At 43.2% G+C, this 18,909-nt stretch overlaps 64 non-coding genes across 64 annotated transcripts; all 64 read left to right on the top strand.

Moving 5' to 3' along the window:
• Window positions 1-50: 50 nt before the first annotated feature.
• On the top strand, window positions 51-123 carry Trnaf-gaa (transfer RNA phenylalanine (anticodon GAA)). Its single transcript has one exon. It is a non-coding gene; the product is annotated as a tRNA-Phe (tRNA).
• Window positions 124-670: 547 nt separating this feature from the next.
• Window positions 671-742, top strand: Trnae-uuc (transfer RNA glutamic acid (anticodon UUC)). Its single transcript has one exon. It is a non-coding gene; the product is annotated as a tRNA-Glu (tRNA).
• Window positions 743-747: 5 nt separating this feature from the next.
• Trnag-gcc (transfer RNA glycine (anticodon GCC)) lies at window positions 748-818 on the top strand. Its single transcript has one exon. It is a non-coding gene; the product is annotated as a tRNA-Gly (tRNA).
• A 240-nt stretch (window positions 819-1,058) lies between these two features.
• On the top strand, window positions 1,059-1,132 carry Trnai-aau (transfer RNA isoleucine (anticodon AAU)). The gene has a single exon. It is a non-coding gene; the product is annotated as a tRNA-Ile (tRNA).
• A 7-nt stretch (window positions 1,133-1,139) lies between these two features.
• Window positions 1,140-1,212, top strand: Trnaf-gaa (transfer RNA phenylalanine (anticodon GAA)). Its single transcript has one exon. It is a non-coding gene; the product is annotated as a tRNA-Phe (tRNA).
• A 547-nt stretch (window positions 1,213-1,759) lies between these two features.
• Trnae-uuc (transfer RNA glutamic acid (anticodon UUC)) lies at window positions 1,760-1,831 on the top strand. The gene has a single exon. It is a non-coding gene; the product is annotated as a tRNA-Glu (tRNA).
• A 5-nt stretch (window positions 1,832-1,836) lies between these two features.
• On the top strand, window positions 1,837-1,907 carry Trnag-gcc (transfer RNA glycine (anticodon GCC)). The gene has a single exon. It is a non-coding gene; the product is annotated as a tRNA-Gly (tRNA).
• A 285-nt stretch (window positions 1,908-2,192) lies between these two features.
• Window positions 2,193-2,265, top strand: Trnaf-gaa (transfer RNA phenylalanine (anticodon GAA)). The gene has a single exon. It is a non-coding gene; the product is annotated as a tRNA-Phe (tRNA).
• Window positions 2,266-2,812: 547 nt separating this feature from the next.
• On the top strand, window positions 2,813-2,884 carry Trnae-uuc (transfer RNA glutamic acid (anticodon UUC)). The gene has a single exon. It is a non-coding gene; the product is annotated as a tRNA-Glu (tRNA).
• A 5-nt stretch (window positions 2,885-2,889) lies between these two features.
• Trnag-gcc (transfer RNA glycine (anticodon GCC)) lies at window positions 2,890-2,960 on the top strand. The gene has a single exon. It is a non-coding gene; the product is annotated as a tRNA-Gly (tRNA).
• Window positions 2,961-3,245: 285 nt separating this feature from the next.
• Window positions 3,246-3,318, top strand: Trnaf-gaa (transfer RNA phenylalanine (anticodon GAA)). The gene has a single exon. It is a non-coding gene; the product is annotated as a tRNA-Phe (tRNA).
• A 547-nt stretch (window positions 3,319-3,865) lies between these two features.
• Trnae-uuc (transfer RNA glutamic acid (anticodon UUC)) lies at window positions 3,866-3,937 on the top strand. Its single transcript has one exon. It is a non-coding gene; the product is annotated as a tRNA-Glu (tRNA).
• A 5-nt stretch (window positions 3,938-3,942) lies between these two features.
• Trnag-gcc (transfer RNA glycine (anticodon GCC)) lies at window positions 3,943-4,013 on the top strand. The gene has a single exon. It is a non-coding gene; the product is annotated as a tRNA-Gly (tRNA).
• Window positions 4,014-4,253: 240 nt separating this feature from the next.
• Window positions 4,254-4,327, top strand: Trnai-aau (transfer RNA isoleucine (anticodon AAU)). The gene has a single exon. It is a non-coding gene; the product is annotated as a tRNA-Ile (tRNA).
• A 7-nt stretch (window positions 4,328-4,334) lies between these two features.
• On the top strand, window positions 4,335-4,407 carry Trnaf-gaa (transfer RNA phenylalanine (anticodon GAA)). Its single transcript has one exon. It is a non-coding gene; the product is annotated as a tRNA-Phe (tRNA).
• Window positions 4,408-4,953: 546 nt separating this feature from the next.
• Trnae-uuc (transfer RNA glutamic acid (anticodon UUC)) lies at window positions 4,954-5,025 on the top strand. Its single transcript has one exon. It is a non-coding gene; the product is annotated as a tRNA-Glu (tRNA).
• Window positions 5,026-5,030: 5 nt separating this feature from the next.
• Trnag-gcc (transfer RNA glycine (anticodon GCC)) lies at window positions 5,031-5,101 on the top strand. Its single transcript has one exon. It is a non-coding gene; the product is annotated as a tRNA-Gly (tRNA).
• Window positions 5,102-5,341: 240 nt separating this feature from the next.
• Window positions 5,342-5,415, top strand: Trnai-aau (transfer RNA isoleucine (anticodon AAU)). Its single transcript has one exon. It is a non-coding gene; the product is annotated as a tRNA-Ile (tRNA).
• A 7-nt stretch (window positions 5,416-5,422) lies between these two features.
• Trnaf-gaa (transfer RNA phenylalanine (anticodon GAA)) lies at window positions 5,423-5,495 on the top strand. Its single transcript has one exon. It is a non-coding gene; the product is annotated as a tRNA-Phe (tRNA).
• Window positions 5,496-6,041: 546 nt separating this feature from the next.
• Window positions 6,042-6,113, top strand: Trnae-uuc (transfer RNA glutamic acid (anticodon UUC)). Its single transcript has one exon. It is a non-coding gene; the product is annotated as a tRNA-Glu (tRNA).
• A 5-nt stretch (window positions 6,114-6,118) lies between these two features.
• On the top strand, window positions 6,119-6,189 carry Trnag-gcc (transfer RNA glycine (anticodon GCC)). Its single transcript has one exon. It is a non-coding gene; the product is annotated as a tRNA-Gly (tRNA).
• Window positions 6,190-6,429: 240 nt separating this feature from the next.
• Window positions 6,430-6,503, top strand: Trnai-aau (transfer RNA isoleucine (anticodon AAU)). Its single transcript has one exon. It is a non-coding gene; the product is annotated as a tRNA-Ile (tRNA).
• Window positions 6,504-6,510: 7 nt separating this feature from the next.
• Trnaf-gaa (transfer RNA phenylalanine (anticodon GAA)) lies at window positions 6,511-6,583 on the top strand. The gene has a single exon. It is a non-coding gene; the product is annotated as a tRNA-Phe (tRNA).
• Window positions 6,584-7,128: 545 nt separating this feature from the next.
• Trnae-uuc (transfer RNA glutamic acid (anticodon UUC)) lies at window positions 7,129-7,200 on the top strand. The gene has a single exon. It is a non-coding gene; the product is annotated as a tRNA-Glu (tRNA).
• Window positions 7,201-7,205: 5 nt separating this feature from the next.
• Trnag-gcc (transfer RNA glycine (anticodon GCC)) lies at window positions 7,206-7,276 on the top strand. The gene has a single exon. It is a non-coding gene; the product is annotated as a tRNA-Gly (tRNA).
• Window positions 7,277-7,516: 240 nt separating this feature from the next.
• On the top strand, window positions 7,517-7,590 carry Trnai-aau (transfer RNA isoleucine (anticodon AAU)). Its single transcript has one exon. It is a non-coding gene; the product is annotated as a tRNA-Ile (tRNA).
• A 7-nt stretch (window positions 7,591-7,597) lies between these two features.
• Trnaf-gaa (transfer RNA phenylalanine (anticodon GAA)) lies at window positions 7,598-7,670 on the top strand. The gene has a single exon. It is a non-coding gene; the product is annotated as a tRNA-Phe (tRNA).
• Window positions 7,671-8,217: 547 nt separating this feature from the next.
• Trnae-uuc (transfer RNA glutamic acid (anticodon UUC)) lies at window positions 8,218-8,289 on the top strand. Its single transcript has one exon. It is a non-coding gene; the product is annotated as a tRNA-Glu (tRNA).
• A 5-nt stretch (window positions 8,290-8,294) lies between these two features.
• Trnag-gcc (transfer RNA glycine (anticodon GCC)) lies at window positions 8,295-8,365 on the top strand. Its single transcript has one exon. It is a non-coding gene; the product is annotated as a tRNA-Gly (tRNA).
• A 240-nt stretch (window positions 8,366-8,605) lies between these two features.
• Trnai-aau (transfer RNA isoleucine (anticodon AAU)) lies at window positions 8,606-8,679 on the top strand. Its single transcript has one exon. It is a non-coding gene; the product is annotated as a tRNA-Ile (tRNA).
• A 7-nt stretch (window positions 8,680-8,686) lies between these two features.
• Window positions 8,687-8,759, top strand: Trnai-gau (transfer RNA isoleucine (anticodon GAU)). The gene has a single exon. It is a non-coding gene; the product is annotated as a tRNA-Ile (tRNA).
• A 643-nt stretch (window positions 8,760-9,402) lies between these two features.
• Trnag-gcc (transfer RNA glycine (anticodon GCC)) lies at window positions 9,403-9,473 on the top strand. The gene has a single exon. It is a non-coding gene; the product is annotated as a tRNA-Gly (tRNA).
• A 240-nt stretch (window positions 9,474-9,713) lies between these two features.
• Window positions 9,714-9,787, top strand: Trnai-aau (transfer RNA isoleucine (anticodon AAU)). The gene has a single exon. It is a non-coding gene; the product is annotated as a tRNA-Ile (tRNA).
• A 7-nt stretch (window positions 9,788-9,794) lies between these two features.
• On the top strand, window positions 9,795-9,867 carry Trnaf-gaa (transfer RNA phenylalanine (anticodon GAA)). Its single transcript has one exon. It is a non-coding gene; the product is annotated as a tRNA-Phe (tRNA).
• A 546-nt stretch (window positions 9,868-10,413) lies between these two features.
• On the top strand, window positions 10,414-10,485 carry Trnae-uuc (transfer RNA glutamic acid (anticodon UUC)). The gene has a single exon. It is a non-coding gene; the product is annotated as a tRNA-Glu (tRNA).
• A 5-nt stretch (window positions 10,486-10,490) lies between these two features.
• On the top strand, window positions 10,491-10,561 carry Trnag-gcc (transfer RNA glycine (anticodon GCC)). Its single transcript has one exon. It is a non-coding gene; the product is annotated as a tRNA-Gly (tRNA).
• A 240-nt stretch (window positions 10,562-10,801) lies between these two features.
• Window positions 10,802-10,875, top strand: Trnai-aau (transfer RNA isoleucine (anticodon AAU)). Its single transcript has one exon. It is a non-coding gene; the product is annotated as a tRNA-Ile (tRNA).
• Window positions 10,876-10,882: 7 nt separating this feature from the next.
• On the top strand, window positions 10,883-10,955 carry Trnaf-gaa (transfer RNA phenylalanine (anticodon GAA)). Its single transcript has one exon. It is a non-coding gene; the product is annotated as a tRNA-Phe (tRNA).
• A 546-nt stretch (window positions 10,956-11,501) lies between these two features.
• On the top strand, window positions 11,502-11,573 carry Trnae-uuc (transfer RNA glutamic acid (anticodon UUC)). Its single transcript has one exon. It is a non-coding gene; the product is annotated as a tRNA-Glu (tRNA).
• A 5-nt stretch (window positions 11,574-11,578) lies between these two features.
• On the top strand, window positions 11,579-11,649 carry Trnag-gcc (transfer RNA glycine (anticodon GCC)). The gene has a single exon. It is a non-coding gene; the product is annotated as a tRNA-Gly (tRNA).
• A 240-nt stretch (window positions 11,650-11,889) lies between these two features.
• On the top strand, window positions 11,890-11,963 carry Trnai-aau (transfer RNA isoleucine (anticodon AAU)). Its single transcript has one exon. It is a non-coding gene; the product is annotated as a tRNA-Ile (tRNA).
• Window positions 11,964-11,970: 7 nt separating this feature from the next.
• Trnaf-gaa (transfer RNA phenylalanine (anticodon GAA)) lies at window positions 11,971-12,043 on the top strand. The gene has a single exon. It is a non-coding gene; the product is annotated as a tRNA-Phe (tRNA).
• Window positions 12,044-12,589: 546 nt separating this feature from the next.
• On the top strand, window positions 12,590-12,661 carry Trnae-uuc (transfer RNA glutamic acid (anticodon UUC)). Its single transcript has one exon. It is a non-coding gene; the product is annotated as a tRNA-Glu (tRNA).
• A 5-nt stretch (window positions 12,662-12,666) lies between these two features.
• Trnag-gcc (transfer RNA glycine (anticodon GCC)) lies at window positions 12,667-12,737 on the top strand. The gene has a single exon. It is a non-coding gene; the product is annotated as a tRNA-Gly (tRNA).
• Window positions 12,738-12,977: 240 nt separating this feature from the next.
• Trnai-aau (transfer RNA isoleucine (anticodon AAU)) lies at window positions 12,978-13,051 on the top strand. Its single transcript has one exon. It is a non-coding gene; the product is annotated as a tRNA-Ile (tRNA).
• Window positions 13,052-13,058: 7 nt separating this feature from the next.
• On the top strand, window positions 13,059-13,131 carry Trnaf-gaa (transfer RNA phenylalanine (anticodon GAA)). The gene has a single exon. It is a non-coding gene; the product is annotated as a tRNA-Phe (tRNA).
• Window positions 13,132-13,677: 546 nt separating this feature from the next.
• Window positions 13,678-13,749, top strand: Trnae-uuc (transfer RNA glutamic acid (anticodon UUC)). The gene has a single exon. It is a non-coding gene; the product is annotated as a tRNA-Glu (tRNA).
• A 5-nt stretch (window positions 13,750-13,754) lies between these two features.
• Trnag-gcc (transfer RNA glycine (anticodon GCC)) lies at window positions 13,755-13,825 on the top strand. The gene has a single exon. It is a non-coding gene; the product is annotated as a tRNA-Gly (tRNA).
• Window positions 13,826-14,065: 240 nt separating this feature from the next.
• On the top strand, window positions 14,066-14,139 carry Trnai-aau (transfer RNA isoleucine (anticodon AAU)). The gene has a single exon. It is a non-coding gene; the product is annotated as a tRNA-Ile (tRNA).
• A 7-nt stretch (window positions 14,140-14,146) lies between these two features.
• Trnaf-gaa (transfer RNA phenylalanine (anticodon GAA)) lies at window positions 14,147-14,219 on the top strand. Its single transcript has one exon. It is a non-coding gene; the product is annotated as a tRNA-Phe (tRNA).
• A 546-nt stretch (window positions 14,220-14,765) lies between these two features.
• Trnae-uuc (transfer RNA glutamic acid (anticodon UUC)) lies at window positions 14,766-14,837 on the top strand. The gene has a single exon. It is a non-coding gene; the product is annotated as a tRNA-Glu (tRNA).
• A 5-nt stretch (window positions 14,838-14,842) lies between these two features.
• On the top strand, window positions 14,843-14,913 carry Trnag-gcc (transfer RNA glycine (anticodon GCC)). The gene has a single exon. It is a non-coding gene; the product is annotated as a tRNA-Gly (tRNA).
• Window positions 14,914-15,150: 237 nt separating this feature from the next.
• On the top strand, window positions 15,151-15,224 carry Trnai-aau (transfer RNA isoleucine (anticodon AAU)). The gene has a single exon. It is a non-coding gene; the product is annotated as a tRNA-Ile (tRNA).
• Window positions 15,225-15,231: 7 nt separating this feature from the next.
• Window positions 15,232-15,304, top strand: Trnaf-gaa (transfer RNA phenylalanine (anticodon GAA)). Its single transcript has one exon. It is a non-coding gene; the product is annotated as a tRNA-Phe (tRNA).
• Window positions 15,305-15,850: 546 nt separating this feature from the next.
• Window positions 15,851-15,922, top strand: Trnae-uuc (transfer RNA glutamic acid (anticodon UUC)). The gene has a single exon. It is a non-coding gene; the product is annotated as a tRNA-Glu (tRNA).
• A 5-nt stretch (window positions 15,923-15,927) lies between these two features.
• Window positions 15,928-15,998, top strand: Trnag-gcc (transfer RNA glycine (anticodon GCC)). Its single transcript has one exon. It is a non-coding gene; the product is annotated as a tRNA-Gly (tRNA).
• Window positions 15,999-16,238: 240 nt separating this feature from the next.
• Trnai-aau (transfer RNA isoleucine (anticodon AAU)) lies at window positions 16,239-16,312 on the top strand. The gene has a single exon. It is a non-coding gene; the product is annotated as a tRNA-Ile (tRNA).
• Window positions 16,313-16,319: 7 nt separating this feature from the next.
• Window positions 16,320-16,392, top strand: Trnaf-gaa (transfer RNA phenylalanine (anticodon GAA)). The gene has a single exon. It is a non-coding gene; the product is annotated as a tRNA-Phe (tRNA).
• A 546-nt stretch (window positions 16,393-16,938) lies between these two features.
• Trnae-uuc (transfer RNA glutamic acid (anticodon UUC)) lies at window positions 16,939-17,010 on the top strand. The gene has a single exon. It is a non-coding gene; the product is annotated as a tRNA-Glu (tRNA).
• Window positions 17,011-17,013: 3 nt separating this feature from the next.
• On the top strand, window positions 17,014-17,084 carry Trnag-gcc (transfer RNA glycine (anticodon GCC)). The gene has a single exon. It is a non-coding gene; the product is annotated as a tRNA-Gly (tRNA).
• A 240-nt stretch (window positions 17,085-17,324) lies between these two features.
• Trnai-aau (transfer RNA isoleucine (anticodon AAU)) lies at window positions 17,325-17,399 on the top strand. Its single transcript has one exon. It is a non-coding gene; the product is annotated as a tRNA-Ile (tRNA).
• Window positions 17,400-17,406: 7 nt separating this feature from the next.
• On the top strand, window positions 17,407-17,479 carry Trnaf-gaa (transfer RNA phenylalanine (anticodon GAA)). Its single transcript has one exon. It is a non-coding gene; the product is annotated as a tRNA-Phe (tRNA).
• A 711-nt stretch (window positions 17,480-18,190) lies between these two features.
• Window positions 18,191-18,264, top strand: Trnai-aau (transfer RNA isoleucine (anticodon AAU)). Its single transcript has one exon. It is a non-coding gene; the product is annotated as a tRNA-Ile (tRNA).
• Window positions 18,265-18,271: 7 nt separating this feature from the next.
• Trnaf-gaa (transfer RNA phenylalanine (anticodon GAA)) lies at window positions 18,272-18,344 on the top strand. Its single transcript has one exon. It is a non-coding gene; the product is annotated as a tRNA-Phe (tRNA).
• The last annotated feature ends 565 nt before the right edge of the window (window positions 18,345-18,909 follow it).

Genomic DNA, 18,909 nt, shown 5'->3' with positions numbered 1-18,909 from the left:
GCTTATAACGCAAATGTCGCGGGTTCGAGCCATGTACTGGCCACCGATGCGCCTCGGTAGCTCAGTTGGGAGAGCGTTAGACTGAAGATCTAAAGGTCCCTGGTTCAATCCCGGGTCGAGGCATTTCCAAGCTTTTTTTAGAGCGAAAATAATATTGTGCCAGCGACTATAGATTCCCCATGTTTTGTTTGACAAACGATGCTGGAAATGTCGACATCGAATGTGACGACATACCATAGTAGGTTTTGTTTGATCGAGACCTTCTTAGATTTTTTGTATACCCAATGAAAAGAGAATGATTACAAATCGAATCTATAGCTGTGTCGCAATTGTGGAGGATCTTTTTGTATGTGAACCACAACAAGTAAGAAGAAAAACTCACAAATACTTTTTTTGCAATAATTTTATAGGAATTGATGGTGAATCCAAGCGCCTCGACCATTGCCACCTGTGCTCTTAGTAGCATATGAAACAAGTCGAAAAGAGCATTTCATCGCTGTCAAATGTGAAAATGAGAAATATCCGATGAAGTTCCTTCAACCGAAATTCGAGTCGGACGATTTCTATCCAGCATCTGCACCTTTTCTGTCGCACAAGAACACGGACCAGATTGGTTTTTGCTAGGTTACATTTGGATATTGATCAATACTGCTATGATCTTATCAGGCCCTCCCAAATGGTCTAGTGGTCAGGATTCCTGGCTTTCACCCAGCCGGCCCGGGTTCGATTCCCGGTTTGGGAAGCTTAGCATTGGTGGTTCAGTGGTAGAATTCTCGCCTGCCACGCGGGAGGCCCGGGTTCGATTCCCGGCCAATGTAAATTTGAAGTTTGTTTTGTTGGATTCAATGCTGTTTTAATATCGAAGATACAGTGATTTCAGCCTGTTTGTCTTCTTCACCCATTGCAACTTCCTTGCCACTTCAAAGAGGGAACACGCGGTTGGAAAAACAGTTTCAAAGGCATTAATTTTATTTCAGAAAAGATAACACTCCTCAAGAAGTAACCTCTTCACATATATTCTCTGAATGCAATCTCAAATAGAAGATGGCTTTACGTGCGGCCGGTTAGCTCAGTTGGTTAGAGCGTTGAGCTAATAACGCAAATGTCGCGGGTTCGAGCCCCGTACTGGCCACCGATGCGCCTCGATAGCTCAGTTGGGAGAGCGTTAGACTGAAGATCTAAAGGTCCCTGGTTCAATCCCGGGTCGAGGCATTTCCAAGCTTTTTTTAGAGCGAAAATAATATTGTGCCAGCGACTATAGATTCCCCATGTTTTGTTTGACAAACGATGCTGGAAATGTCGACATCGAATGTGACGACATACCATAGTAGGTTTTGTTTGATCGAGACCTTCTTAGATTTTTTGTATACCCAATGAAAAGAGAACGATTACAAATCGAATCTATAGCTGTGTCGCAATTGTGGAGGATCTTTTTGTATGTGAACCACAACAAGTAAGAAGAAAAACTCACAAATACTTTTTTTGCAATAATTTTATAGGAATTGATGGTGAATCCAAGCGCCTCGACCATTGCCACCTGTGCTCTTAGTAGCATATGAAACAAGTCGAAAAGAGCATTTCATCGCTGTCAAATGTGAAAATGAGAAATATCCGATGAAGTTCCTTCAACCGAAATTGGAGTCGGACGATTTCTATCCAGCATCTGCACCTTTTCTGTCGCACAAGAACACGGACCAGATTGGTTTTTGCTAGGCTAAACTAGGATATTGATCAATACTGCTATGATCTTTTCAGGCCCTCCCAAATGGTCTAGTGGCCAGGATTCCTGGCTTTCACCCAGGCGGCCCGGGTTCGATTCCCGGTTTGGGAAGCTTAGCATTGGTGGTTCAGTGGTAGAATTCTCGCCTGCCACGCGGGAGGCCCGGGTTCGATTCCCGGCCAATGCAAATTTGAAGTTTGTTTTGTTGGATTCAATGCTGTTTTAATATCGAAGATACAGTGATTTCAGCCTGTTTGTCTTCTTCACCCATTGCAACTTCCTTGCCACTTCAAAGAGGGAACACGCGGTTGGAAAAACAGTTTCAAAGGGATTTATTTTATTTCAGAAAAGATAACACTCCTCAAGAAGTAACCTCTTCACATATATTCTCTGAATGCAATCTCAAATAGAAGATGGCTTGTGCTTATAACGCAAATGTCGCGGGTTCGAGCCCCGTACTGGCCACCGATGCGCCTCGGTAGCTCAGTTGGGAGAGCATTAGACTGAAGATCTAAAGGTCCCTGGTTCAATCCCGGGTCGAGGCATTTCCAAGCTTTTTTTAGAGCGAAAATAATATTGTGCCAGCGACTATAGATTCCCCATGTTTTGTTTGACAAACGATGCTGGAAATGTCGACATCGAATGTGACGACATACCATAGTAGGTTTTGTTTGATCGAGACCTTCTTAGATTTTTTGTATACCCAATGAAAAGAGAATGATTACAAATCGAATCTATAGCTGTGTCGCAATTGTGAAGGATCTTTTTGTATGTGAACCACAACAAGTAAGAAGAAAAACTCACAAATACTTTTTTTGCAATAATTTTATAGGAATTGATGGTGAATCCAAGCGCCTCGACCATTGCCACCTGTGCTCTTAGTAGCATATGAAACAAGTCGAAAAGAGCATTTCATCGCTGTCAAATGTGAAAATGAGAAATATCCGATGAAGTTCCTTCAACCGAAATTCGAGTCGGACGATTTCTATCCAGCATCTGCACCTTTTCTGTCGCACAAGAACACGGACCAGATTGGTTTTTGCTAGGCTAAACTAGGATATTGATCAATACTGCTATGATCTTTTCAGGCCCTCCCAAATGGTCTAGTGGTCAGGATTCCTGGCTTTCACCCAGGCGGCCCGGGTTCGATTCCCGGTTTGGGAAGCTTAGCATTGGTGGTTCAGTGGTAGAATTCTCGCCTGCCACGCGGGAGGCCCGGGTTCGATTCCCGGCCAATGCAAATTTGAAGTTTGTTTTGTTGGATTCAATGCTGTTTTAATATCGAAGATACAGTGATTTCAGCCTGTTTGTCTTCTTCACCCATTGCAACTTCCTTGCCACTTCAAAGAGGGAACACGCGGTTGGAAAAACAGTTTCAAAGGGTTTAATTTTATTTCAGAAAAGATAACACTCCTCAAGAAGTAACCTCTTCACATATATTCTCTGAATGCAATCTCAAATAGAAGATGGCTTGTGCTTATAACGCAAATGTCGCGGGTTCGAGCCATGTACTGGCCACCGATGCGCCTCGGTAGCTCAGTTGGGAGAGCGTTAGACTGAAGATCTAAAGGTCCCTGGTTCAATCCCGGGTCGAGGCATTTCCAAGCTTTTTTTAGAGCGAAAATAATATTGTGCCAGCGACTATAGATTCCCCATGTTTTGTTTGACAAACGATGCTGGAAATGTCGACATCGAATGTGACGACATACCATAGTAGGTTTTGTTTGATCGAGACCTTCTTAGATTTTTTGAATACCCAATGAAAAGAGAATGATTACAAATCGAATCTATAGCTGTGTCGCAATTGTGGAGGATCTTTTTGTATGTGAACCACAACAAGTAAGAAGAAAAACTCACAAATACTTTTTTTGCAATAATTTTATAGGAATTGATGGTGAATCCAAGCGCCTCGACCATTGCCACCTGTGCTCTTAGTAGCATATGAAACAAGTCGAAAAGAGCATTTCATCGCTGTCAAATGTGAAAATGAGAAATATCCGATGAAGTTCCTTCAACCGAAATTCGAGTCGGACGATTTCTATCCAGCATCTGCACCTTTTCTGTCGCACAAGAACACGGACCAGATTGGTTTTTGCTAGGTTACATTTGGATATTGATCAATACTGCTATGATCTTATCAGGCCCTCCCAAATGGTCTAGTGGTCAGGATTCCTGGCTTTCACCCAGGCGGCCCGGGTTCGATTCCCGGTTTGGGAAGCTTAGCATTGGTGGTTCAGTGGTAGAATTCTCGCCTGCCACGCGGGAGGCCCGGGTTCGATTCCCGGCCAATGTAAATTTGAAGTTTGTTTTGTTGGATTCAATGCTGTTTTAATATCGAAGATACAGTGATTTCAGCCTGTTTGTCTTCTTCACCCATTGCAACTTCCTTGCCACTTCAAAGAGGGAACACGCGGTTGGAAAAACAGTTTCAAAGGGATTAATTTTATTTCAGAAAAGATAACACTCCTCAAGAAGTAACCTCTTCACATATATTCTCTGAATGCAATCTCAAATAGAAGATGGCTTTACGTGCGGCCGGTTAGCTCAGTTGGTTAGAGCGTTGAGCTAATAACGCAAATGTCGCGGGTTCGAGCCCCGTACTGGCCACCGATGCGCCTCGATAGCTCAGTTGGGAGAGCGTTAGACTGAAGATCTAAAGGTCCCTGGTTCAATCCCGGGTCGAGGCATTTCCAAGCTTTTTTTAGAGCGAAAATAATATTGTGCCAGCGACTATAGATTCCCCATGTTTTGTTTGACAAACGATGCTGGAAATGTCGACATCGAATGTGACGACATACCATAGTAGGTTTTGTTTGATCGAGACCTTCTTAGATTTTTTGTATACCCAATGAAAAGAGAACGATTACAAATCGAATCTATAGCTGTGTCGCAATTGTGGAGGATCTTTTTTATGTGAACCACAACAAGTAAGAAGAAAAACTCACAAATACTTTTTTTGCAATAATTTTATAGGAATTGATGGTGAATCCAAGCGCCTCGACCATTGCCACCTGTGCTCTTAGTAGCATATGAAACAAGTCGAAAAGAGCATTTCATCGCTGTCAAATGTGAAAATGAGAAATATCCGATGAAGTTCCTTCAACCGAAATTTGAGTCGGACGATTTCTATCCAGCATCTGCACCTTTTCTGTCGCACGAGAACACGGACCAGATTGGTTTTTGCTAGGCTAAACTAGGATATTAATCAATACTGCTATGATCTTTTGAGGCCCTCCCAAATGGTCTAGTGGTCAGGATTCCTGGCTTTCACCCAGGCGGCCCGGGTTCGATTCCCGGTTTGGGAAGCTTAGCATTGGTGGTTCAGTGGTAGAATTCTCGCCTGCCACGCGGGAGGCCCGGGTTCGATTCCCGGCCAATGCAAATTTGAAGTTTGTTTTGTTGGATTCAATGCTGTTTTAACATCGAAGATACAGTGATTTCAGCCTGTTTGTCTTCTTCACCCATTGCAACTTCCTTGCCACTTCAAAGAGGGAACACGCGGTTGGAAAAACAGTTTCAAAGGGATTAATTTTATTTCAGAAAAGATAACACTCCTCAAGAAGTAACCTCTTCACATATATTCTCTGAATGCAATCTCAAATAGAAGATGGCTTTACGTGCGGCCGGTTAGCTCAGTTGGATAGAGCGTTGTGCTAATAACGCAAATGTCGCGGGTTCGAGCCCCGTACTGGCCACCGATGCGCCTCGATAGCTCAGTTGGGAGAGCGTTAGACTGAAGATCTAAAGGTCCCTGGTTCAATCCCGGGTCGAGGCATTTCCAAGCTTTTTTTAGAGCGAAAATAATATTGTGCCAGCGACTATAGATTCCCCATGTTTTGTTTGACAAACGATGCTGGAAATGTCGACATCGAATGTGACGACATACCATAGTAGGTTTTGTTTGATCGAGACCTTCTTAGATTTTTTGTATACCCAATGAAAAGAGAACGATTACAAATCGAATCTATAGCTGTGTCGCAATTGTGGAGGATCTTTTTTATGTGAACCACAACAAGTAAGAAGAAAAACTCACAAATACTTTTTTTGCAATAATTTTATAGGAATTGATGGTGAATCCAAGCGCCTCGACCATTGCCACCTGTGCTCTTAGTAGCATATGAAACAAGTCGAAAAGAGCATTTCATCGCTGTCAAATGTGAAAATGAGAAATATCCGATGAAGTTCCTTCAACCGAAATTTGAGTCGGACGATTTCTATCCAGCATCTGCACCTTTTCTGTCGCACGAGAACACGGACCAGATTGGTTTTTGCTAGGCTAAACTAGGATATTGATCAATACTGCTATGATCTTTTGAGGCCCTCCCAAATGGTCTAGTGGTCAGGATTCCTGGCTTTCACCCAGGCGGCCCGGGTTCGATTCCCGGTTTGGGAAGCTTAGCATTGGTGGTTCAGTGGTAGAATTCTCGCCTGCCACGCGGGAGGCCCGGGTTCGATTCCCGGCCAATGCAAATTTGAAGTTTGTTTTGTTGGATTCAATGCTGTTTTAATATCGAAGATACAGTGATTTCAGCCTGTTTGTCTTCTTCACCCATTGCAACTTCCTTGCCACTTCAAAGAGGGAACACGCGGTTGGAAAAACAGTTTCAAAGGGATTAATTTTATTTCAGAAAAGATAACACTCCTCAAGAAGTAACCTCTTCACATATATTCTCTGAATGCAATCTCAAATAGAAGATGGCTTTACGTGCGGCCGGTTAGCTCAGTTGGTTAGAGCGTTGTGCTAATAACGCAAATGTCGCGGGTTCGAGCCCCGTACTGGCCACCTATGCGCCTCGATAGCTCAGTTGGGAGAGCGTTAGACTGAAGATCTAAAGGTCCCTGGTTCAATCCCGGGTCGAGGCATTTCGAAGCTTTTTTTGAACGAAAATAATATTGTGCCAGCGACTATAGATTCCCCATGTTTTGTTTGACAAACGATGCTGGAAATGTCGACATCGAATGTGACGACATACCATAGTAGGTTTTGTTTGATCGAGACCTTCTTAGATTTTTTGTATATCCAATGAAAAGAGAACGATTACAAATCGAATCTATAGCTGTGTCGCAATTGTGGAGGATCTTTTTTATGTGAACCACAACAAGTAAGAAGAAAAACTCACAAATACTTCTTTTGCAATAATTTTATTGGAATTGATGGTGAATCCAAGCGCCTCGACCATTGCCACCTGTGCTCTTAGTAGCATATGAAACAAGTCGAAAAGAGCATTTCATCGCTGTCAAATGTGAAAATGAGAAATATCCGATGAAGTTCCTTCAACCGAAATTGGAGTCGGACGATTTCTATCCAGCATCTGCACCTTTTCTGTCGCACAAGAACACGGACCAGATTGGTTTTTGCTAGGCTAAACTAGGATATTGATCAATACTGCTATGATCTTTTGAGGCCCTCCCAAATGGTCTAGTGGTCAGGATTCCTGGCTTTCACCCAGGCGGCCCGGGTTCGATTCCCGGTTTGGGAAGCTTAGCATTGGTGGTTCAGTGGTAGAATTCTCGCCTGCCACGCGGGAGGCCCGGGTTCGATTCCCGGCCAATGCAAATTTGAAGTTTGTTTTGTTGGATTCAATGCTGTTTTAATATCGAAGATACAGTGATTTCAGCCTGTTTGTCTTCTTCACCCATTGCAACTTCCTTGCCACTTCAAAGAGGGAACACGCGGTTGGAAAAACAGTTTCAAAGGGATTTATTTTATTTCAGAAAAGATAACACTCCTCAAGAAGTAACCTCTTCACATATATTCTCTGAATGCAATCTCAAATAGAAGATGGCTTTACGTGCGGCCGGTTAGCTCAGTTGGTTAGAGCGTTGTGCTAATAACGCAAATGTCGCGGGTGCGAGCCCCGTACTGGCCACCGACGCGCCTCGATAGCTCAGTTGGGAGAGCGTTAGAGTGAAGATCTAAAGGTCCCTGGTTCAATCCCGGGTCGAGGCATTTCCAAGCTTTTTTTAGAGCGAAAATAATATTGTGCCAGCGACTATAGATTCCTAATGATTTGTTTGACAAACGATGCTGGAAATGTCGACATCGAATGTGACGACATACCATAGTAGGTTTTGTTTGATCGAGACCTTCTTAGATTTTTTGTATACCCAATGAAAAGAGAACGATTACAAATCGAATCTATAGCTGTGTCGCAATTGTGGAGGATCTTTTTGTATGTGAACCACAACAAGTAAGAAGAAAAACTCACAAATACTTTTTTTGCAATAATTTTATAGGAATTGATGGTGAATCCAAGCGCCTCGACCATTGCCACCTGTGCTCTTAGTAGCATATGAAACAAGTCGAAAAGAGCATTTCATCGCTGTCAAATGTGAAAATGAGAAATATCCGATGAAGTTCCTTCAACCGAAATTGGAGTCGGACGATTTCTATCCAGCATATGCACCTTTTCTGTCGCACAAGAACACGGACCAGATTGGTTTTTGCTAGGCTAAACTAGGATATTGATCAATACTGCTATGATCTTTAGAGGCCCTCCCAAATGGTCTAGTGGTCAGGATTCCTGGCTTTCACCCAGGCGGCCCGGGTTCGATTCCCGGTTTGGGAAGCTTAGCATTGGTGGTTCAGTGGTAGAATTCTCGCCTGCCACGCGGGAGGCCCGGGTTCGATTCCCGGCCAATGCAAATTTGAAGTTTGTTTTGTTGGATTCAATGCTGTTTTAATATCGAAGATACAGTGATTTCAGCCTGTTTGTCTTCTTCACCCATTGCAACTTCCTTGCCACTTCAAAGAGGGAACACGCGGTTGGAAAAACAGTTTCAAAGGGATTAATTTTATTTCAGAAAAGATAACACTCCTCAAGAAGTAACCTCTTCACATATATTCTCTAAGTGCAATCTCCAATAGAAGATGGCTTTACGTGCGGCCGGTTAGCTCAGTTGGTTAGAGCGTTGTGCTAATAACGCAAATGTCGCGGGTTCGAGCCCCGTACTGGCCACCGATGCGCCTCGATAGCGCAGTTGGGAGAGCGTTAAACTGATGACCTAAAGGTCCCTGGTTCAATCCCGGGTCGAGGCATTTCCAAGCTTTTTTTAGAGCGAAAATAATATTGTGCCAGCGACTATAGATACCCCAAGTTTTGTTTGACAAACGATGCTGGAAATGTCGACATCGAATGTGACGACATACCAAGAGACCTTCTTAGATTTTTTGACCACCCAATGAAAAGAGAACGAATACAAATCGAAACTATAGCTGTGTAGCAATTGTGGAGGAAGCTAATTTCGGTTACACAACTATTAGGGATCCAATAGCGATATCGGCTCGGCTTTCACCCAAATCTCATTGATTATTATGGCACTTTTGCGCATATAATATTTATAGGAATTGATGGTGAATCCAAGCGCCTCGACCATTGCCACCTGTGCTCTTAGTAGCATATGAAACAAGTCGAAAAGAGCATTTCATCGCTGTCAAATGTGAAAATGAGAAATATCCGATGAAGTTCCTTCAACCGAAATTGGAGTCGGACGATTTCTATCCAGCATCTGCACCTTTTCTGTCGCACAAGAACACGGACCAGATTGGTTTTTGCTAGGCTAAACTAGGATATTGATCAATACTGCTACGATCTATAGAGGCCCTCCAAAATGGTCTAGTGGTCAGGATTCCTGGCTTTAACCCTGGCGGCCCGGGTTCGATTCCCGGTTTGGGAAGCTTAGCATTGGTGGTTCAGTGGTAGAATTCTCGCCTGCCACGCGGGAGGCCCGGGTTCGATTCCCGACCAATGCAAATTTAAAGTTTGTTTTGTTGGATTCAATGCTGTTTTAATCTCGAAGATACAGTGATTTTAGCCTGTTTGTCTTCTTCACCCATTCCAACTTCCTTACCGCTTCAAAGAGGGAACACGCGGTTGGAAAAACAGTTTCAAAGTAATGAATTTTATTTCAGAAAAGATAACACTCCTCAAGAAGTAACCTCTTCACATATATTCTCTGAATGCAATCTCAAATAGAAGATGCCTTTACGTGCGGCCGGTTAGCTCAGTTGGTTAGAGCGTTGTGCTAATAACGCAAATGTCGCGGGTTCGAGCCCCGTACTGGCCACCGACGCGCCTCGATAGCTCAGTTGGGAGAGCGTTAGACTGAAGATCTAAAGGTCCCTGGTTCAATCCCGGGTCGAGGCATTTCCAAGCTTTCCTAGAGCGAAAATAATATTGTGCAAGCGACTATAGATTCCCAATGTTTTGTTTGACAAACGATGCTGGAAATGTCGACATCGAATGTGACGACATACCATAGTAGGTTTTGTTTGATCGAAACCTTCTTTGATTTTTTGTATACCCAATGAAAAGAGAACGAATACAAATCGAAACTATAGCTATGTCGCAATTGTGGAGTATCTTTTTTTATGTGAACCACAACAAGTAAGAAGAAAAACTCACAAATACGTTTTATGCAATAATTTTATAGGAATTGATGAAGAATCCAAGCGCCTCGACCATTGCCACATGTGCTCTTAGTAGCATACGAAACAAGTCGAAAAGAGCATTTCATCGCTGTCAAATGTGAAAATGAGAAATATCCGATGAAGTTCCTTCAACCGAAATTTGAGTCGGACGATTTCTATCCAGCATCTGCACCTTTTCTGTCGCACAAAAACACGGACCAGATCGGTTTTTGCTAGGCTACATTTGTATATTGATCAATACTGCTATGATCTTTAGAGGCCCTCCCAAATGGTCTAGTGGTCAGGATTCCTGGCTTTCACCCAGGCGGCCCGGGTTCGATTCCCGGTTTGGGAAGCTTACCATTGGTGGTTCAGTGGTAGAATTCTCGCCTGCCACGCGGGAGGCCCGGGTTCGATTCCCGGCCAATGCAAATTTGAAGTTTGTTTTGTTGGATTCAATGCTGTTTTGATATCGAAGATACAGTGATTTTAGCCTGTTTGTTTTCTTCACCCATTGCACCTTCCTTACCACTTCAAAGAGGAAACACGCGGTTGGAAAAACAGTTTCAAAGGGATGAATTTTATTTCAGAAAAGATAACACTCCTCAAGAAGTAACCTCTTCACATATATTCTCTGAATGCAATCTCAAATAGAAGATGGCTTTACGTGCGGCCGGTTAGCTCAGTTGGTTATAGCCTTGAGCTAATAACGCAAATGTCGCGGGTTCGAGCCCCGTACTGGCCACCGACGCGCCTCGATAGCTCAGTTGGGAGAGCGTTAGACTGAACATCTAAAGGTCCTTGGTTCAATCCCGAGTCGAGGCATTTCCAAGCGTTTTTAGAATGGAAATAGTATTGTGCAAGCGACTATAGATTCCCCATGTTTTGTTTGACAAACAATGCTGGAAATGTCGACATCGAATGTGACGACATACCATATCAGGTTTTGTTTGATCGAGACCTTCTTGGATATTTTTTATACCCAAAGAAAAGAGAACGAATACAAATCGAAACTATAGCTGTGTCGCAATTGTGGAGTATCTTTTTTTATGTGAACCACAACAAGTAAGAAGAAAAACTCACAAATACTTTTTTTGCAATAATTTTATAGGAATTGATGGTGAATCCAAGCGCCTCGACCATTGCCACCTGTGCTCTTAGTAGCATATGAAACAAGTCGAAAAGAGCATTTCATCGCTGTCAAATGTGAAAATGAGAAATATCCGATGAAGTTCCTTCAACCGAAATTGGAGTCGGACGATTTCTATCCAGCATCTGCACCTTTTCTGTCGCACAAGAACACGGACCAGATTGGTTTTTGCTAGGCTAAACTGGGATATTGATCAATACTGCTATGATCTTTTGAGGCCCTCCCAAATGGTCTAGTGGTCAGGATTCCTGGCTTTCACCCAGGCGGCCCGGGTTCGATTCCCGGTTTGGGAAGCTTAGCATTGGTGGTTCAGTGGTAGAATTCTCGCCTGCCACGCGGGAGGCCCGGGTTCGATTCCCGACCAATGCAAATTTGAAGTTTGTTTTGTTGGATTCAATGCTGTTTTAATATCGAAGATACAGTGATTTCAGCCTGTTTGTCTTCTTCACCCATTGCAACTTCCTTGCCACTTCAAAGAGGGAACACGCTGTTGGAAAAAAAGTTTCAAAGGGATTAATTTTATTTCAGAAAAGATAACACTCCTCAAGAAGTAACCTCTTCACATATATTCTCTGAATGCAATCTCAAATAGAAGATGGCTTTACGTGCGGCGGGTTAGCTCAGCTGGTTAGAGCGTTGTGCTAATAACGCAAATGTCGCGGGTTCGAGCCCCGTACTGGCCACCGATGCGCCTCGATAGCTCAGTTGGGAGAGCGTTAGACTGAAGATCTAAAGGTCCCTGGTTCAATCCCGGGTCGAGGCATTTCCAAGCTTTTTTTAGAGCGAAAATAATATTGTGCCAGCGACTATAGATTCCCCATGTTTTGTTTGACAAACGATGCTGGAAATGTCGACATCGAATGTGACGACATACCATAGTAGGTTTTGTTTGATCGAGACCTTCTTAGATTTTTTGTATACCCAATGAAAAGAGAACGATTACAAATCGAATCTATAGCTGTGTCGCAATTGTGGAGGATCTTTTTTATGTGAACCACAACAAGTAAGAAGAAAAACTCACAAATACTTTTTTTGCAATAATTTTATAGGAATTGATAGTGAATCCAAGCGCCTCGACCATTGACACCTGTGCTCTTAGTAGCATATGAAACAAGTCGAAAAGAGCATTTCATCGCTGTCAAATGTGAAAATGAGAAATATCCGATGAAGTTCCTTCAACCGAAATTGGAGTCGGACGATTTCTATCCGGCATCTGCACCTTTTCTGTCGCACAAGAACACGGACCAGATTGGTTTTTGCTAGGCTAAACTGGGATATTGATCAATACTGCTATGATCTTTTGAGGCCCTCCCAAATGGTCTAGTGGTCAGGATTCCTGGCTTTCACCCAGGCGGCCCGGGTTCGATTCCCGGTTTGGGAAGCTTAGCATTGGTGGTTCAGTGGTAGAATTCTCGCCTGCCACGCGGGAGGCCCGGGTTCGATTCCCGACCAATGCAAATTTGAAGTTTGTTTTGTTGGATTCAATGCTGTTTTAATATCGAAGATACAGTGATTTCAGCCTGTTTGTCTTCTTCACCCATTGCAACTTCCTTGCCACTTCAAAGAGGGAACACGCTGTTGGAAAAAAAGTTTCAAAGGGATTAATTTTATTTCAGAAAAGATAACACTCCTCAAGAAGTAACCTCTTCACATATATTCTCTGAATGCAATCTCAAATAGAAGATGGCTTTAAGTGCGGCCGGTTAGCTCAGCTGGTTAGAGCGTTGTGCTAATAACGCAAATGTCGCGGGTTCGAGCCCCGTACTGGCCACCGATGCGCCTCGATAGCTCAGTTGGGAGAGCGTTAGACTGAAGATCTAAAGGTCCCTGGTTCAATCCCGGGTCGAGGCATTTCCAAGCTTTTTTTAGAGCGAAAATAATATTGTGCCAGCGACTATAGATTCCCCATGTTTTGTTTGACGAACGATGCTGGAAATGTCGACATCGAATGTGACGACATACCATAGTAGGTTTTGTTTGATCGAGACCTTCTTAGATTTTTTGTATACCCAATGAAAAGAGAACGATTACAAATCGAATCTATAGCTGTGTCGCAATTGTGGAGGATCTTTTTTATGTGAACCACAACAAGTAAGAAGAAAAACTCACAAATACTTTTTTTGCAATAATTTTCCAGGAATTGATGGTGAATCCAAGCGCCTCGACCATTGCCACCTGTGCTCTTAGTAGCATATGAAACAAGTCGAAAAGAGCATTTCATCGCTGTCAAATGTGAAAATGAGAAATATCCGATGAAGTTCCTTCAACCGAAATTGGAGTCGGACGATTTCTATCCAGCATCTGCACCTTTTCTGTCGCACAAGAACACGGACCAGATTGGTTTTAGCTAGGCTAAACTAGGATATTGATCAATACTGCTATGATCTTTTGAGGCCCTCCGAAATGGTCTAGTGGTCAGGATTCCTGGCTTTCACCCAGGCGGCCCGGGTTCGATTCCCGGTTTGGGAAGCTTAGCATTGGTGGTTCAGTGGTAGAATTCTCGCCTGCCACGCGGGAGGCCTGGGTTCGATTCCCGGCCAATGCAAATTTGAAGTTTGTTTTGTTGGATTCAATGCTGTTTTAATATCGAAGATACAGTGATTTCAGCCTGTTTGTCTTCTTCACCCATTGCAACTTCCTTGCCACTTCAAAGAGGGAACACGCGGTTGGAAAAACAGTTTCAAAGGGATTAATTTTATTTCAGAAAAGATAACACTCCTCAAGAAGTAACCTCTTCACATATATTCTCTGAATGCAATCTCAAATAGAAGATGGCTTTACGTGCGGCGGGTTAGCTCAGTTGGTTAGAGCGTTGTGCTAATAACGCAAATGTAGCGGGTTCGAGCCCCGTACTGGCCACCGATGCGCCTCGATAGCTCAGTTGGGAGAGCGTTAGACTGAAGATCTAAAGGTCCCTGGTTCAATCCCGGGTCGAGGCATTTCCAAGCTTTTTTTAGAGCGAAAATAATATTGTGCCAGCGACTATAGATTCCCCATGTTTTGTTTGACAAACGATGCTGGAAATGTCGACATCGAATGTGACGACATACCATAGTAGGTTTTGTTTGATCGAGACCTTCTTAGATTTTTTGTATACCCAATGAAAAGAGAACGATTACAAATCGAATCTATAGCTGTGTCGCAATTGTGGAGGATCTTTTTTATGTGAACCACAACAAGTAAGAAGAAAAACTCACAAATACTTTTTTTGCAATAATTTTCCAGGAATTGATGGTGAATCCAAGCGCCTCGACCATTGCCACCTGTGCTCTTAGTAGCATATGAAACAAGTCGAAAAGAGCATTTCATCGCTGTCAAATGTGAAAATGAGAAATATCCGATGAAGTTCCTTCAACCGAAATTGGAGTCGGACGATTTCTATCCAGCATCTGCACCTTTTCTGTCGCACAAGAACACGGACCAGATTGGTTTTTGCTAGGCTAAACTAGGATATTGATCAATACTGCTATGATCTTTTGAGGCCCTCCCAAATGGTCTAGTGGTCAGGATTCCTGGCTTTCACCCAGGCGGCCCGGGTTCGATTCCCGGTTTGGGAAGCTTAGCATTGGTGGTTCAGTGGTAGAATTCTCGCCTGCCACGCGGGAGGCCTGGGTTCGATTCCCGACCAATGCAAATTTGAAGTTTGTTTTGTTGGATTCAATGCTGTTTTAATATCGAAGATACAGTGATTTCAGCCTGTTTGTCTTCTTCACCCATTGCAACTTCCTTGCCACTTCAAAGAGGGAACACGCGGTTGGAAAAACAGTTTCAAAGGGATTAATTTTATTTCAGAAAAGATAACACTCAAGAAGTAACCTCTTCACATATATTCTCTGAATGCAATCTCAAATAGAAGATGGCTTTACGTGCGGCGGGTTAGCTCAGTTGGTTAGAGCGTTGTGCTAATAACGCAAATGTAGCGGGTTCGAGCCCCGTACTGGCCACCGATGCGCCTCGATAGCTCAGTTGGGAGAGCGTTAGACTGAAGATCTAAAGGTCCCTGGTTCAATCCCGGGTCGAGGCATTTCCAAGCTTTTTTTAGAGCGAAAATAATATTGTGCCAGCGACTATAGATTCCCCATGTTTTGTTTGACAAACGATGCTGGAAATGTCGACATCGAATGTGACGACATACCATAGTAGGTTTTGTTTGATCGAGACCTTCTTAGATTTTTTGTATACCCAATGAAAAGAGAACGATTACAAATCGAATCTATAGCTGTGTCGCAATTGTGGAGGATCTTTTTTATGTGAACCACAACAAGTAAGAAGAAAAACTCACAAATACTTTTTTTGCAATAATTTTCCAGGAATTGATGGTGAATCCAAGCGCCTCGACCATTGCCACCTGTGCTCTTAGTAGCATATGAAACAAGTCGAAAAGAGCATTTCATCGCTGTCAAATGTGAAAATGAGAAATATCCGATGAAGTTCCTTCAACCGAAATTGGAGTCGGACGATTTCTATCCAGCATCTGCACCTTTTCTGTCGCACAAGAACACGGACCAGATTGGTTTTTGCTAGGCTAAACTAGGATATTGATCAATACTGCTATGATCTTTTGAGGCCCTCCCAAATGGTCTAGTGGTCAGGATTCCTGGCTTTCACCCAGGCGGCCCGGGTTCGATTCCCGGTTTGGGAAGCTTAGCATTGGTGGTTCAGTGGTAGAATTCTCGCCTGCCACGCGGGAGGCCCGGGTTCGATTCCCGACCAATGCAAATTTGAAGTTTGTTTTGTTGGATTCAATGCTGTTTTAATATCGAAGATACAGTGATTTCAGCCTGTTTGTCTTCTTCACCCATTGCAACTTCCTTGCCACTTCAAAGAGGGAACACGCGGTTGGAAAAACAGTTTCAAAGGGATTAATTTGATTTCAGAAAAGATAACACTCCTCAAGAAGTAACCTCTTCACATATATTCTCTGAATGCAATCTCAAATAGAAGATGGCTTTACGTGCGGCGGGTTAGCTCAGTTGGTTGGAGCGTTGTGCTAATAACGCAAATGTAGCGGGTTCGAGCCCCGTACTGGCCACCGATGCGCCTCGATAGCTCAGTTGGGAGAGCGTTAGACTGAAGATCTAAAGGTCCCTGGTTCAATCCCGGGTCGAGGCATTTCCAAGCTTTTTTTAGAGCGAAAATAATATTGTGCCAGCGACTATAGATTCCCCATGTTTTGTTTGACAAACGATGCTGGAAATGTCGACATCGAATGTGACGACATACCATAGTAGGTTTTGTTTGATCGAGACCATCTTAGATTTTTTGTATACCCAATGAAAAGAGAACGATTACAAATCGAATCTATAGCTGTGTCGCAATTGTGGAGGATCTTTTTTATGTGAACCACAACAAGTAAGAAGAAAAACTCACAAATACTTTTTTTGCAATAATTTTATAGGAATTGATGGTGAATCCAAGCGCCTCGACCATTGCCACCTGTGCTCTTAGTAGCATATGAAACAAGTCGAAAAGAGCATTTCATCGCTGTCAAATGTGAAAATGAGAAATATCCGATGAAGTTCCTTCAACCGAAATTGGAGTCGGACGATTTCTATCCAGCATCTGCACCTTTTCTGTCGCACAAGAACACGGACCAGATTGGTTTTAGCTAGGCTAAACTGGGATATTGATCAATACTGCTATGATCTTTTGAGGCCCTCCCAAATGGTCTAGTGGTCAGGATTCCTGGCTTTCACCCAGGCGGCCCGGGTTCGATTCCCGGTTTGGGAAGCTTCATTGGTGGTTCAGTGGTAGAATTCTCGCCTGCCACGCGGGAGGCCCGGGTTCGATTCCCGACCAATGCAAATTTGAAGTTTGTTTTGTTGGATTCAATGCTGTTTTAATATCGAAGATAAAGTGATTTCAGCCTGTTTGTCTTCTTCACCCATTGCAACTTCCTTGCCACTTCAAAGAGGGAACACGCTGTTGGAAAAAAAGTTTCAAAGGGATTAATTTTATTTCAGAAAAGAGAAAACTCCTCATGAAGAAACCTCTTCACATATATTCTCTGAATGCAATCTCAAATAGAAGATAGCTTCACGTGCGGCCGGTTAGCTCAGTTGGTTAGAGCGTTGTGCTAATAAAGCAAATGTCGCGGGTTCGAGCCCCCTTACTGGCCACCGACGCGCCTCGATAGCTCACTTGGGAGAGCGTTAGACTGAAGATCTAAAGGTCCCTGGTTCAATCCCGGGTCGAGGCATTTTCAAAGATTTTTTAGAGCGAAAATTATTTTGTGCAAGCGACCATGGATTCCCCATCTTTGGTTTGACAAACGATGCTGGAAATGTCGACATCGAATGTGACGACGTACCATTGTAGGTTTTGTTTGATCGAGACCTTCTTAGATTTTTTGTATACCCAATGAAAAGAGAACGATTACAAATCGAATCTATAGCTGTGTCGCAATTGTGGAGGATCTTTTTTATGTGAACCACAACAAGAAGGAAGAAAAACTCACAAATACTTTTTATGCAATAGTTTTGCAGGAATTGATGGTGAATCCAAGCGCCTCGACCATTGCCACCTGTGGTCTTAGTAGCATATGAAACAAATCCGAAAAAGAGCATTTCATCGCTGTCAAATGTGAAAACGAAAAATATCCATTGGTGGTTCCCTGGTAGAATTCTCGCCTGCCACGCGGGAGGCCCGGGTTCGATTCCCAACCAATGCAAATTTGAAGTTTGTTTTGTTGGATTCAATGCTCTTTTAATCTCGAAGATACAGTGATTTCAGCCTGTTTGTCTTCTTCACCTATTGCACCTTCCTTACCACTTCAAAGGGGAAACACGCGGTTGGAAAAACAGTTCCAAAGGGATTAATTTTATTTTTGAAAAGAGAACACTCCTCATGAAGAAACCTCTTCACATATATTCTCTGAATGCAATCCCAAATAGAAGATGGCTTTACTTGCGACCGGTTAACTCAGTTGGTTAGAGCGTTGTGCTAATAACGCAAATGTCGTGGGTTCGAGCCCCGTATTGGCCACCGACGCGCCTCGATAGCTCAGTTGGGAGAGCGTTAGACTGAAGATCTAAAGATCCCTGGTTCAATCCCGGTTCGAATCATATCCAAACATTTTTTGGAGCGAAAATGATAATGTGCAAGCGACTATGGAATCCCCATGTTTTGTTTGACAAACGATGCTGGAAATGTCGACAACGAATGTGACGACATACCATAGTAGGTTTGTTTGATCGAGGCCTTCTTAGAGTTTTTGTATACCCAATGAAAAAGAGAACGAATTCAAATCGAAACTATGGCTGTGTCGCAATTGTGGTGGATGTTTTTTTATGTGAACCGCAACAAGTAGGAAGAAAAACTCACAAAACTTTTTGTGCAATACTTTTGCAGGAATTGATGGTGAATCCAAGCGCCTCGACCATTGCCACCTGTGCTCTTGGTAGCATACGAAAACAAGTCGAAAAACGCATTTCATCGCTTTCAGATGTGAAAACGAGAAATATCCGAAGAAGCTCCTTCAAGCGAAATTTGAGTCGAACGATTTCTATCCAGCATCTGCACCTTTTCTCTCGCACAAGAATACGGACCAAATTGGGTTTTGCTAGGCTAAACTAGGATATTGATCAATAATGCTATGATCTACAGATGCCCTCCCAAATGGACTAGTGG

The sequence above is a fragment of the Ascidia mentula genome, chromosome 4 (genome assembly GCF_947561715.1).
Source record: "Ascidia mentula chromosome 4, kaAscMent1.1, whole genome shotgun sequence".
Lineage (NCBI taxonomy): Eukaryota > Metazoa > Chordata > Ascidiacea > Phlebobranchia > Ascidiidae > Ascidia > Ascidia mentula.
This window is presented reverse-complemented; position numbering and strand designations above follow the sequence as displayed.